We start from the raw sequence: 15,316 nt of genomic DNA on the forward strand, positions 1-15,316 counted from the left end.
GGTCAAAAGTTTGAGACCAGCCTGGCCAACATGGTAAAATACCATTTCTACTAAAAATACAAAAATTAGCCAGGCATGGTGGCAGGCACCTGTAATCCCAGCTACAGCTGAGGCAGGAGAATCACTTGAACCCAGGAAGTGGAGGTTGCAGTGAGCTGAGATCATGCCATTGCATTCCAGCCTGGGTGACAAGAGCGAAACTCCATCTCAAAAAAATAAAAACAAAGAAAAAAAACCAGAGAGACATCTGCACACCCATGTTCATGCAGCACTGTTCGTGATAGCCAATTTATGGAATCAACTTATGTGTCCATCAATGGATGAATGGATAAAGAAAATGTGGTATGTATACACAATGGAATACTATTCACTCTTTAAAAAGGAAGCGATTGTGACATTTGCAACAATGTGAATGGGATTGGAGAACATTATGCAAAGTAAAATAAGCCAAAAACAGAAAGATAAATGTCACATGTTCTCGCTTGTATATGGAATCTAAAACAACTGAACTTATAGAAGCAGAGAAAAGAATGGTAGCTACAGAGGCTGGGAGGTAGGGTAGTGGGGAGATGATAATCAGAGGGCACAAAGCTTCAGTTAGGAGGAATCAGTTTGAAATTTTTTTGAGATCTACTGCACAGCATTGTGAATATAGCTAATAATTGAGTACTGTATATTTCAATATTGCTAAGAGAATACATCTCAAATGTCCTCATCACAAAAAGTCAAATACTTAAGGTAATGAATAGATCAATTAGCTTAATTTAATAATTTCATGTCTTATGAAAAAATCATAACATTGCTTTGTATTCCATAGATATACACAACTATAATCTGTCAATATAACATATTTTAAAAGATACAATAATGCTTATCTCTCTCCTCACCACTCTTCATCTCTATCTTGCTCCTAAGATAAGCATTTTTCTTAGAGGGGGCTACATCCCAGTTTATCTTTTCAATGTTTCTTATTTAATAGCTGGTGTACTACTATTCTGCACATTGCTTTATTCACTTAAGAATATACCATGGAAATCAATTCATATTAATTCACAGAGATCTTGAGATATTATCTTTCAGAATCTTTCATATAATAACATTACTTTTATTAAAAAGAATGCTAGTATAAATGTACATAACAAAATTGGCCTATTTTAGTTCTATCTTGAGGGTACATGAAGTTTTGCATTGGAGCCCTTTTTTATAAGCCACAGATGAGAACCTTCCCTCTGGCTCAGCTACTCTATTCATTATAGGCCAAGTATATTCCATCTCCTCTACCCATGTTCACAATCTTCCACATACTTGAGACATGGTTCCATTCTTCTTCATTTGAGGCAAGACATTTGAAGTAGTCATTTCAAATGCTACCTCCTCATAAAGATTCCTTGCTCCAAGAGAACTGTGTCTTTGCATCCCCAGTGTGTAACGTGACAGCCAGCACATAAAAAATGTTTGATAAATGTTCAGAATGACATAGAAAGAAGATGGGTTTAGGGTCACATAAGTTTTCAGTTCAAATTCTAGCTTACCCATATTCTAACTGCATTAGTTATCCTTTATTGTGTAACAAATTACCTCAAAACATAGCAGATTAAAATGGCACACATTTATTATCTCAGTTTCTTATAGGTCTCAGGAAACTGGCATGGCTTAGCTGGATGCGTCTGTCCCAGGGTCTCTTACAGGCTTCCATCAAAATGTTGACTGGGGCTGTGATCTCAGCTGAAGACTCACCTGGGAAACTCACTTGCAAGTTTATTTCTGTGGTTGTTGGATAGATTCAGTTCATTGCAGGGTGCTGGACAGAGGCCTCCTTCTCTCATGAGCTGTTAGCTGGTGGTCTCCTTTGGTTACTTGCCACATAGGCTACTCCATAGGGCACCTCACAACATAGCAGCTGGCTTCATCAGAGTGAGAAAATCAGAAGGCAAGAGGAAGTACCAGAAACAGAGAGAATGAGGAGTGAGATCAATCTTGTATAATCTAATTGTGAAAGTGATATCCCTTTGCTTGTACCATATTATATTCCTTGGAAGCAAGCCACTAGTCCAGCCCATACTGGAGCAGATGGTCTGAACACCTGGAGAGGAGATCACTGAGAGGCATGTCAGAAGCTCCCTACCATAGTAACTTTATAACTTTAGGCAAATTACTCTAACTCTTTTTCATTGCCTGCAATATGGAAATAATAATGGTAACATTGCAGTATTATTGCAAAAAAAAAAATAATGTATGTAAATCACTTGGCATTACAGATGTCAAATATTGTACAATAGTTTCAACTTACAGTGGGTTTTTCAAATGTAACCATAAGTTGAGAAGCATACTGAATGTGACTCATTTTTGCACCATCATAAAGTTAAAAAATTGTAAGTTGAACTCTCATAGGTTGGGGACCAGTTAGAGTTCAATATAGGGTAATCATTACAACAATATTGGCAATGCTGTCTAACCAGCAACAACTCTTCTTCCCCCTCTATGCAGTCTTTACTCTTTCTGCTTACGCTCTTTTGAACCTAAATCTCTTTACTTCTTTCCCTCCCCAATATTTTATTAGCAACATGCCTCAAGAGACCAACGTATTAGGTCAGTTACTAAGATAAAATGGATAAAATGTGTTTATGCAGCTTGGATTCACCTGTTCAGTGTTATAGTTAAATCCTTCTCATGACTTCCCATTTGAGTTCATTATCTTTGGAGAAAGACAAACCAAACTCACCAACATCCTTAGAAACACTGATTTACAAAGTAGAACAGGCCTCATTTTTCTTGTAAACATAGAAAGTTAATCCATTATCAACCTGCTAAAGAGCTCGTGGTTTTGCAAGAATATATTATTATATTTCAAGATTTTGAAATATTCCAAGAGACTTTTGCAAGTGTATCTTTTCCTTTCTTTTTATTTCTATAGCAATAAATTTTCCTGCCAAGTTTTAATATTTTACCTTTGTTAAAGTAAGGAGAAACTCAAGAAACACACTTTTAAAGGAAGAAATTCTTCCAGCCAAAGTTATAGGAAACTATCCTCCCCTGCCTAAATTCTTTATGATGTGTTTTGAAACATTTTGGTTATGAAAAATGTAGAATACTATCACCATTCCAATTCTTTTTCCTGGTCTCCCATGAATCAGAGTGATGACTCAAGGAATTAGATGGACAGGTATTGTCCTCATTCTGCCATGGATGTGTGTGACCTTTACCCACTCACAAGACCTTTGTAAGCCCCAGTTTCTCATCCAGATCATGGGTCTCATCATTCTGTCCTCACGGCCTATCACCTGATCCCCCTAGCAGGACAAGCAGAGACTGGAAAATGCTCCAGACTCACCTGGCAGGGGCCCCTAGAAACGCAGGAAAAGAAGGTACTGTGTCTCATTTAACTATGGTCAGGGAGACTGATTTTGAAAAAATCAACTTAAAAGACTAAGTATCAAGTTAGAGACTAGCAGACAGTCAGATTTAAATTTCTAATCCTTGGGGATATTGGGAAACAGCAGAAGCCCAGATGTAAAACCCACATGAAATATAATGAGAAACAAAAGAAAGAAAAAAGGAAAGATAAGTTAGTTCTAGGACACTAGAGTGGCTGGGAGCTGAAGGGCTGGGCAACTTCAGTGATTCTCTCTGGTTTCTTTATCTCCATGGGGGCCTGCTGGAAATACTTACAGAGAAATCCTTGGAACAGACACCCACCACCTGTGGCTATTGGAAAGATATATATCATTTAGATACTACTGGATGGAAAAAAAATGCCTTGGAAGGAAACATCTTGACTAACAGCAAGGTGCAAAATTATTTCATTTTGCTCTGCATTTTTAGAAACAATTGACTTCAAGCTTCTAAAACTTTGTGCTTTAAAGTCTCCATCACAGCTGTTGGAAAAATTCTTCATGTTCTCTCCTACGACACTGGGATTTTTGCAGCCATGAATGGACATAAAAAGATGTCAATCATACCAGTAATGAAAAGTTCATTTCTCACTCCCTATTGTGAAGGCAATGCCTTTGTGATGGCCATTGTGTGAGACTGTGTTCAGGCTCATTTACCTTCACATACAGAATATCTCTTTTATATTAAAAGTTTAGACTATAGTCACCCCAGATCACACCTAGTGCTTTAGAATTGTATTACCATTATCCTCTATTAAATCTGTGACAACATTATAATATCTATGTCAGAAATAATGAAGAGATGAATGTGGAGTAAGAGATCTCAGTGTCACCTCCTTCTGCATTCAACATCAAATACTGATGGCACAGAAACCAGCAAGAAGGGGTCTTTTGACAATGGAGAATCCATCGAGAGATGTGAGGGGAATTTTCTCAGTCATGTAGACAGCTGCCGAAGTAATATCTGAATAAAAGTTAAAGTCCTCCCTTTTTCTCTCTTTCTAGAAAAATCTGTATTTATTTCCTTCACTTCACAGAACATACTCTCCTCAGGGGGCGTAGTATACGCTGAGAAGAGCTTATTTGAAGTGGTTCTTCCACAGCTGGATGAATGGATGGATGCAATAAAGACACTTAAGGAGAAGAAAGTCAGCACTAAGCATACTGGTCCCAGATTGTGAGACAGCATCCCCTCAAATTCAAGGAGCTAGAATGTGTCTCCCCTACCACTCTGCTTCCCTTCCCCATCTGGGGGTATTGAATAGGGAAACAGTGACAGAAGCAACCATTCATCAACAGATGTGTCATGAACAGCAGACACTCTTTCCTTACTTCATTAAACACTCCATATTTTACATAGTTGATGACATTTCATCTTTGTTACAAAATAGGAAGGGCAAGTATTATCATTTGCATGGTACAAATGAAAAAAGAAGTCTCAGAATAACTTGTGTATATATATAAAGCTAATAAAGAGTAGCCCAGAGACAGGAACTCATGCTTTGAAGTTTGAGCTTCATTCCATAGTCAGTCAGGGCCAGTGATGGATTTAAAGTAGGAGTACAGGATTGGAGTGCCATTTCAGTCACTCAGTCTGGCTTCGGAAGACAGAGCAAGTCTCAGTGAGAAAAGGTGGGAGGCACCATGTCTAGTTCGGAGGCTGCTGTAGTAATCCAGGCAAAGACAGCGGCTAACACAAGAGAAGCAACTGAGAATAGATTGAGGAAGTTCTTAGTGACTAGTTGGAAGTTGCAAATGAGAGGGTGAGGAAGAGGGAGCTCTCAAGGATGTCTTGGGTCTGTTGTTTAAACATCTGGATGTATGACAATGTCATTTTCTGAGGTAAGAAACATGGGAGGAAGAGTACTGTGTATAGTTTGAGGAAGCAGGTGGAAATCGGTCAGAAGTCGGGAGCTCAGAGGAGGCATCATGCTTAGGTTGAGATTTGGGGACATCAGAATATTTTAGGAGCAGAAGTCCTGGGTGCCCAAGGTAGGAGAATTTCCAGGGAGTGACAGAGGTGGAAATAAGATTTCAGGAAGTGAGAAGAAAATGTGATGAGGTTACACAATGTAGACAACATTTTTAAAAAAACTATGACTATGGCTGGGCGTGGTGGCTCACGCCTGTAATCTCAGCACTTTGGGAGGCCAAGGAGGGCAGATCACAAGGTCAGGAGATCGACACCATCCTGGCTAACATAGTGAAACCCCGTCTCAACTAAAAATACAAAAAATTACCCAGGCGTGGTGGTGTGTGCCTGTAGTCCCAGCTACACAGAAGGCTGAGACAGGAGAATTGCTTGAACCCGGGAGGCAGAGGTTGCAGTGAGCCGATATCACGCCACTACACTCCAGCCTGGGCGACAGAGTGAGACTCTGTCTCAAAAAAAATAAAAGAAACTATGACTATGAAGAACTAGTAAAAGGGCTCCAGCTGGAGGGAGAATGGAGTATAAGGATGATTGCTTTAGTTTTTTTAAATGAGAATGTGTTTCAGTGTTAATGGTAAAGAACAGATTGAGAAGGGAAGATGAAAGACAGAGGAAATTCACCTAGTGAGCAAAGAGCTGTTGAAAAGCTGCTGTGCACTGGAGATCCAACAGTAACCGAAAATGACAAGGTTCTCACTTCATGAAAATTGCATTCTAGTAGGGAGACCAAAAGTAAACACTTAATAATAACTTCTATTAAGTATAAATGCAATATTAAGCTATGGTACTTAAAACACAATAGCACTGGCACAAGAACTGACAAATGGAGGCATAGAACAAAATAGTCTAGAATTTATAAATGTAGGAAATTTTCAATGTGATAAAGTAACATTTTAAACCAGTAGAAAAAGAATAAATACATTTAATAAATGGTGCTAAGACAAGTAGACAATTTTAGGAAAAAAATGAAAAATGGTCATCTGGGTGGGGGGAAATTATCCTTAAAAAGGAAGACAGACACTTCTTGCATTTTGATTGCAGAAGAGCAGAGCGAGTAGGAGAAGAGTATGGATGCAAGAACATTTGTGCAGTGTGAAAGCAGGAAAACAGAAATATTTCACTCACTGGCTTCCTTTTTTTCCTTGTGAAATAAAAGACAATATACTATGCCAAAGGTAAAGGGGCATTTGGGAAGTCAGAAATCTGGAGGAGATGGGGGAAAAAATAAAAGAGAATATAATAAATGAAGTTCAAAGCACAGCCAGGAACTGGTTATCTGGGGTAATTGAATTAGAGTATGAAAGTGGGACCTAGATGAAGAGCTTGAAGGGCAGATGGTAGGTAGAGTTCAAGAGGTCAAAATTACTCCACAACTCTGCAGACTACACACCAAATAGGGTCATGGCACTCATATTTAAAGGCCAAGCAAGAAATATATTCCCTAGAGCTCTAGGCAGCAGGAAATTTATCTAGGGAAGAACAGATATGCCACAGTAGAACGTGATCAGATGATCAGAGCAACTGGGTAGGTACACAATAGGAAGCTGGGCTGGAGCTAGGAGGAAGGGAGGGACAGCTGCCCACCATTCTCAAACACACCTGGATGGCCTATTTCTGGCCAAAGGCCATGTCCAATAAGGAGTCCCACTCTGGCACCACTGTATCAGTACAACATAATTAAGAACCAGGACAGTTTCCCTCACCAAATCTCGCCATCAATGTCTTCCTTGTAATTTATCAGTTTGATTCTATAGTCCAGAATCTGGACTCCACTGAACATAATCTCTCCACTTCCCTCACTTTCAATGGCAGGCCCCACAAACAAAAGTGGGTATTGATGGGTGTAAGGGAATCAAGGAAGGGAAGCAGGAGCTGAACTAGGGAAGCTATAGAACTGAGTCAGGGATGAGATTAAGCCAAGATCTGGTGGTCACTACAACCCAAGGATTTGGGATCAGGAGCCAATTTTCTCAATGTAAATAATAAATCTATAGGGAAAAAAAGGGACCTGAAGAATTAGGCAAATAAAATTCCAGGTTGTCTAGTAATAAGAAGTAGAAAAATTAATATAGCTGATTTGTCATAAACATGACAAACAATCTAGAAAAGAGCCTAGAGAACCGGTGGTGGAAGCTGGGTCATTGAATGTCAGAGCCAGCAGTTCCAAACTTATTGTCCTCTCTGCCCAGAGCAAGAATGGTTAGCACCAGCCACTGTTGGGCCAAGAAAACAGTAGCTTCTGGCATTGACTTTGACTAAAGAAAAATATGACAATTGCAGACATACCAGCAAGACGATAAATTACAAAGCATGTGGAGAACAGCTAGATGCATCCTTCACAAACGTGATAGGAGTGCTAGAAAACTCTGAGACTTGCTAAAGATTAAGGGAAGTCACCTTTGTGATCTAGAGTGGGAAAGATTTCTAGGCAACAGCAATTTCTCAAAAACATCAGTATAGCCATCTAGAAGCTAATCATCATAGTGCATTAACCCTAACAAACAAATATGTTGTGGGGGAAGTAGGGGACAGGGTGACTGCATTTGAGATCATTAATAATCTGGTCACTTCTCACCTCTTCAACTTGCAGGCAAGCATTATTTCTTGTTCCCATGGTTTCTTAATATGCTATCTTTGTCCAAACTGATCAGCATCTTCTAGAGTTTCGTCCCATAAGTAATCAGGACAATCACATCTCATAAAGTCCTTGCCTCTCCACTCTCGTGCTTTACAATGCTTGTCTGAGTTCCAATACCTAAAGCCTCTCACTTCATCTCACCAGGCCTGGTGTTCCTCTGGTAGCCTGTTCTTGTTTTCACATTTGTGCTGGGCTTCTCCACTCCTCTGAGATCCACCACGCACACACCATGCTTGCTTTTCTGCCAGCCGCCAGATCACTCCATGCTCAGCAGACTGTGGCATGCTGCACCTCTGTATGTCCCCAGTTATCCAGGACAAGAACTCAGAAAATATTCAACCCCCTTCCCAATGCCTTTACTTCCTTTCCGTGCTCTATCCGAATTGCTCCCCAATCAAATGAGTCACTTTCTCATAGACTTGATTCCATAAGGGCCATTTGATGTAACAGCAAAACATGTCGGCCTCGCCTCCCCTAACTCACCTTCCTTACAGACATACTGACCAGCTGGCCAGCCTGCTTTCCCTCTGACAGAGAGAGGGAAAAAGAGAAACCAGGCAGAAAGGAAAAAAAGAAGCGCCTCACATTTAGAAGTTAATCTGGTGTTCACAACGAAACTGTGCGATTGTCCTACTGGACATAAACAATTTACAGAATGCCACCTCAGACAAGGGCACTTGGAGACCATGATAAAATGAGACAAAGTAAGACACACTTCATAATTGTGTCTAAGAACTAATAAGATACCCTATTTTAAAATTATCCCCACTTTCTGACAGCATCAAACCATTTCCTTAGAGTCTCCTCCAAATCAATTAACTAAAGCCCAAGTCCTATAACGAGCTTTTGAATACCCTCTTACTGAGAAGCCCCGCGGTTTCCCAGTGTAGTGGTTCTCTCCAGCACCATAAATAATGCCTCCAACTTGCTTAACTACAGGTTTGTTACTGGGGGCCTTTGGCTGAAGGTTATTGACAATAACCAACATGAAATGGTCCCTCCTATACGCCTGACACTGTGGTAAGCCATGTGGATATGGAAGCAAATAATGACATGACCTCATTAAATCCTGACAGCAACTCTGTGAGATGGATTTTATAATATTCACTATACAGAAGAGGAAACCAGGCCCAACACTGTACAAGCAGGAAGTGGTAGAGTCAAGATTAACTGGCCTATCACTAGGGCTCCAAAGCTCCTATCTAAGATGGAGCAGCATCACTGAATTATTTTCTATCACTTGGAAATGATGCTATAACAGAAGCAGATCTTACCTGCTGAATCCAGGAGCAGCAAAGAGTAAAACCAAACCGGGCTGGCCAGTAAAACAAAAACCACAAGAACAACAGACTGGGTATGGTCTGATGGCAGAGCCAGGTAAAGTCATTGAAGGCCAAGACACACAGTTCTTAAGCCAAATGGCCTAGAAGACAATAAGGACTTGAGAATGAAACAGAACTCCACTACTTTCAGGCAGCTTTCAGGTTTTATATCGCAGTTAATAAAAACAAAAAACAAAAGAAGTAAATGGATTGGCTCAAGATCAGCCAAACTGAAAAAGCAAGAATAGAATCATGGCTATGGAGTATTTAGAGCAGTGAGCAGAGCTGAGGAATCAATGCTCCTAGGGTAATGAGAGCAAATGACACGATGAGAAATACAGTAAATAAAAATAAATAGCAAGGAAAAAAAGCCATCATGATCATCAAGTGATTGAACCAGTGCTCCCTCCAGACCACGGGCACAATTTCAGCCTGATGGTATATTGTTGGGAGTCACCTCACACTGGCAGAGGACCATCTGTGAGTACCTCGCTGCCGGTTCTGCCTCTGGGGTTGAGGATACTGCAGTCTGAATTCATTTTCTCTTGGAAAAACAAATTCGTCCACTCCTAGGAGCAGAGACAGAGCTTGAGAGACGGCCTAGAAAGCTTATTGCATGTCACGTTGCTCTTAAAAATCTCATTTTTATGAGCATAAATGAATCAGAAACATATGGATGAAATTTCTTGGCCTGATGGGAGCAGCCTCATACCCCAAGCAGTGCCCTCGGAGAGGATGCTTGGAATGTAAGTGTTGGTGCCAGAATCCCTGGTGGAAAGGTCAGGGGAGCAGACCTCTCCCCTCCGCATATCCCACCCCTGCAGCACAGCCTGTGTACAGACCTCACCAGACAGGCAAGATTGTCCTGTGCCAGACTACTTTCCACTTCATCTCTGTGCTTGTTCTTTTTCAATAACAAAGGCTGAGTGTATGTGTGTGCATGCACGTGTGTGCACACACATGCACATATGCACATGTGCATGCATATTTTTACTCTCCCAATGAGTATTGTGCACTAAGAGGCCAGGGTAAAAAAGCATCAAAGGCTATAAAATAGCAGTGGATTTCTGCTTTAAATGATACAATCTTTCTATAAGGAAATTGACTTCTTAAATATCAAGATAAATACTAGCACTAGATAGCTGGACAACTGCAGAAAAATTCAACCATGGAATTGTGGCATCACATTCATGGATATAAACAGCATTGATTGAACTCCTGTTTGAAATCCTGAGAAAAGGTACAAATTCTTCCAAATTTTTAATGTAGTCTTGTGTTTGGCACCTACATTTTAGGCCAGAGTAAGGAAAAATAACCACGTTATTTTTTTATTTATTTATTTTCCTCACGTATGGGTTAAGAAATCAAAGGTCAGGATATTTGGGATAAAAATACACACCGTTACCTCTTGTCAACACAATGTCTGAAAACTCATAGGGACGCAATGTAGGTGAGTGGATCGTGGGCTTCGATGTCAGCTACACAAGGACTGAGTCCTACTGTGGCCATTTGCTAGCTATTTGACATTGGGCAAGTTGCTCAACCTCCCTGAGCAGTTTTCTTATGGATAAAATCATGAACATGAAAGCCAATATACATAATGTACCCTGCACACAAGAGTCCAATCAATGACAGTTATCATAGAATGAAAAGCTCACATACATTTTAAAACTAGACCTTCAGAATAGACTTTAGCCCTCATTATTGACATATTTATTGAGTTCTTGTGTAGCTATAGTCCACCCTAGACACTAGTTCATTGTCCCTCAACCCATTCTCTGTCCCTCAACCCACATCCCCTACTTAGCAACCTAACTGGGCAATTCAAAGTGGTTAAGTCCAACAGTCCTGGACACATTCAGAATTCTCCCTTGGTTTCCCTCATTGCGCTAGTCCACATTAGGTCGACTCCTCATAGCAGTTTGCTTGCTATCTGCATTTTGCTCTTAACAGCCTGTGATCATACCACCCCAAGCATGCCCTCCCCACTGGGTTCAAGGGCCATATCTCTGCCATTATTTCTCAAGGAGTAGCAAGTTGAAATATTTTCCCAGTTTCTTGACACTTCATGTTTTGGCAGCAGATTGTACCACGCTCAGGTTGACCTTGCCAAAGTTCCCCTGGTCTGATATTTGTTTCCTTACCAAGTTTCTGCCATGGCTTCATCTCCACTTCCCTCATTAGTCTCCTCCCAAGATCCTTTCAACTGTAGCCAGATAAGTTTACTCATCTTTCTCCACCACACCCAGTTCATACCTACCCCAGTGCCTTTCCTTGGGCTGTTTCTTGCACCTCTATCCTCTTCTGAATGTTTTCCTAAGTTCCAGTCTACCTTCAAAGTCTCAACCCCTCCCAGTCTCATCTTGTCTCCTTCTGATACAAGGATTCCCAGCCTCCTCCAACACACGATGGTTCTCCCTTCCTCTGACTCCTCTAGCCCATCCACTATCGATGCTAGTGTGTAATAGGGTATCCAGTGCCTGCTATAGCCAGTGACTTTTCCTATGTATTGTCTAGCTCCCCACTCTGAGTGTAAGCTCCTTGAAGGCAGGAATTGTGCCTTCTTATACTGGCTCTGCAACGGGCAACCAGTCAATCTTTGATTACCGTGAAGATAGACTCAAGCACGCCTGTAATCCCAGCACTTTGAGAAGCCGAGGCAGGTGGATCACCTGAGGTCGGGAGTTTGAGACCAGCCTGGCCAACAGGGTGAAACCCTGTCTGTACTAAAAATACAAAAATTAGCCAGGCATGGTGGCAGGCGCCTGTAATCTCAGCTACTCAGGAGGCTGAAGTAGGGAGAATCACTTAAATCCAGGAGGCAAAAGTTGCAGTGAGCCAAGATCATGCCACTGCACCCCAGCCTGGGTGACAGAGAGAGACTCTGTCTCAAAAAAAAAAAAAAAGATAGAATGAAGCAGTAAGAGGTTGACATAAAATAGAACTTTTTTGATTTAAACAAAAACCGTTTATTTACTGCTGTAATGTTTAGTCTGTTCTTTCATTCTTTTTCTTTTATTCTCTATAAACCACTTGGTCCCTGAAATCCCTGTTGGGGAAGGAAAACCTGTAACTCCTGCAGCTCTGATTGAAGCAGAACACTTGAATGGACACATCATGCCCATCAGAAAATGCTGCTTCTCTTCATCAACTTCCCCTGCCATGCCGTGATCCCAGGTCGTGCTGTAAAACCATGGAGGTTGAGGAGGCCACTCTAGGGCTGAGGGGTTAGGATGGGTCAGGGAAGCCTCCTGGAGGAGATTGTGGAGTCTTAAAGTGGAGACTGGGGAGTGCTCCTGCGCACAGCCTGAGGGAAAACCTGCTGTGATGTACCTGTGTGTAACCACATCATGGTTACAAGGCTGGCCTGTCACCTGCTTGGAATGGACAAAAAGCAACTTAAACTGAAAAACAAATACAAAATGATTGTATTTGGAAAGTCATTTCTAAAATGTGACCTAAAGTGCCTTTTAACCTCTTTATGGCTCAGTTTACCTGTGGAGATTATAATTGTACCTACCTCATACGATAGTTGTAAAGTTTACCTAAAATAAACAAAATGTGCTGTATCCATACAATGAAATATTATTCAGTCATAAAAAGGAACGAGGTGCTGCTACGTGCTACAACATGGATCAACCTTGAAAACATTATGCTAAGTGGAAGAAGTCAGACACCAAAGGACACATATTGTATGGTTCTCTATACATGAAACGTCCTGAATAAACACATCCTAGAGACAGAAACCATATTAGTGGTTATCAGGGACTGGGGAGAGAGGATAATGGAGAGCGACTGGTAGGTATGTGGTTTTGTGGGGGTGACGAAAAATGTTCTGGAATGAACTAGTGGTGATGGTTGCACAACATTGTGAATATCTGAAAAACACACTGAATTATTGTACACTTATAAAGGGTAAATGTTATGGTATGTGAATTAACCTTAATTTTTTTAAGTGTAAGCAAATAATATAGACAATTGGCTTGGCACAAAGCCTGGCAGATATAAATGCTCAGCAAATACTGTTAAGATTATTGGAAAGGGCAAGATAACAGAAAACACTTAGATGTGGTCTTAAACCCTGGCTATTCCACTCACCAGGTGTGCTGAGTGACTTTGGGCAAGTTATTTGAACTCTTAGATGCGGCTTCTGCAAAGGTTAATTGGAAGTGATAATCCATTCTTGTTAGAAGTATTAGGTAATATATAAAGCTCCTTTGCACAGTGCATGGCATGGGGTACACGCTCAGTAAACCATATTCCTCTTCCTCTTTATTTCTTATTAAATCTCATTCCTGTAGAAATCCTTAGAACACAGTTCTAGCTGGCCAGAAGTTGGGGGTTCCATCCTTGGAACTAATGAGAATCCACCAAGGATGCTTATTGGAATCATGCAAAGTGCTTTCCCAAAGAGCCTCAGGGCAGAATAACCAGAAGAGCAAGTGAGGACTGCTGTTGGGAGGGGAAGCCAGAGGTCACAGCAGGGAACACAAATCCACACCCTAGGTCTCGGCTAGGCTGCAGAATAAGTCAAGGGGTCAGGCCCAAACAAAGCAAACAAGATCTGGGAGCTGAGACAAACCATTCGGAATAAAAGCCAGGAAAAAGGCAATGGTGATAGGGCCCAAGGCAAAACCAGGCCTGTTTATTTAAAAGACATTAAACTAGATTGAGCCTAAGACCTGATATCTGTTATTCTCAACTAGTCAGTAAATCATTCTCCCTGTCTAGAAGCCTAAAAAAGAAGAAAGAGTCAGAAGAGAGAGGGGGAAGGGCAGAGTGGGTCCTAGGGAACTGGGCATAATTAATCATCACCACCTCTCCCTGGACAGTGCAGCTCAGTGTGCAGCAGTTGGGGGTGGTAAACTCTTTCTTGAAAATTCTTCGTCTTCTTATCCCACAGTCCAACAATCCTGCCAAAACGTTGCCACAGGATAAATTTAAGGACAAAATGCAGTGATTTGTTAGATGCAGTATCTCTGAGATGGGAGGCTTTTGCTCAAGAGTTGAAATTGTTGCATTGATAAATGTTGATGCTGTCTACTACTGCCGGCTGTCTCAGGTTTGGGGAAAGAGGGAGATTTTCATCCCATGAAGAAATTTCTCTTAGTTGTCTCTTAATCTGTTCTGTGATCAATATTAACACTGCCAAAATAGTTAAACTCTTTTTCCTTGTTGTCACCCATCTGTGTATGAATTCATTGCTAAGGTCAGATACAGGACAATAAAGTGTCTGCAGATAAAACAAGGGAAGACTATTTTTATTATAATCCATAGAGAAGGTACTTGGTCAGCAAAATAAATGACACCAGACACCTTCACTGCAAATGGTGGGGCTGATTCAGTTTTTTCCTCCTTCATTGTTCAACAGAGATCCATTTCCTTAAAGGCCATCGTATTCTGAGGCAGAGACATGCACATGTGTTTTTGCTTAGGGCCTGTGTCTGCAGTGATGTCCAGACTGTTTCTTGGGGACCTGGCCAGCACAACTTAGTAGACATTCTGTGTTTCAATAATTTCTTCTTTCAGAAGAGCATACTGTACCTCCAGGCAGAGTCTGAGGTTTGGAGCCGGCCGGGAATGCGACTATAACAGGGTCCTGAAAGTCTTTGGCTGCTAGGACCAAGCAAGTTCTTTCTGGCAGCACTCCATTTACTGATTTGCACATTCACTCACTCCCTGACACACATACCCACTTACTTCTACAAACTAAATGTACATATGTGCAAATTCATGTGCATCTCACACACCCACATACACACATACATACCCAAACACCCTTATGCACACAGTTGAAAATATACCACATGCACACATATATATTGCTCATGTATATGGGAACAAGCATAAAAACCCACGGATATACACATGCATGTACACACACACACATTCTTTATGCACATGAACATGTTGGTCCTCATACCCATGGCAGGAATTCTGTGACAACTTTGTAGTGTCCAAATGATAGTAATATTTATAGTCTAGACAATTGTGCCCTGCTATAAAAGTGACATTTTTTAGGAGACATAAT

General features: G+C 41.0%; 1 long non-coding RNA gene across 2 annotated transcripts in view; it reads right to left on the bottom strand.

Annotated features, from left to right (window-relative positions):
* Window positions 1-1,668: 1,668 nt before the first annotated feature.
* The window catches only part of LOC129472606 (uncharacterized), a 187,514-nt gene continuing 173,866 nt past the window's right edge, over window positions 1,669-15,316 (bottom strand). For both annotated transcript variants that reach the window (XR_010118849.1, XR_008653992.2), the window contains exon 4: window positions 1,669-1,904. This is a non-coding gene — a long non-coding RNA (uncharacterized lncRNA). The remainder of the gene's footprint in view (window positions 1,905-15,316) is intronic.

The sequence above is a fragment of the Symphalangus syndactylus genome, chromosome 22 (assembly GCF_028878055.3).
Source record: "Symphalangus syndactylus isolate Jambi chromosome 22, NHGRI_mSymSyn1-v2.1_pri, whole genome shotgun sequence".
Taxonomy (NCBI): Eukaryota; Metazoa; Chordata; class Mammalia; order Primates; family Hylobatidae; genus Symphalangus; species Symphalangus syndactylus.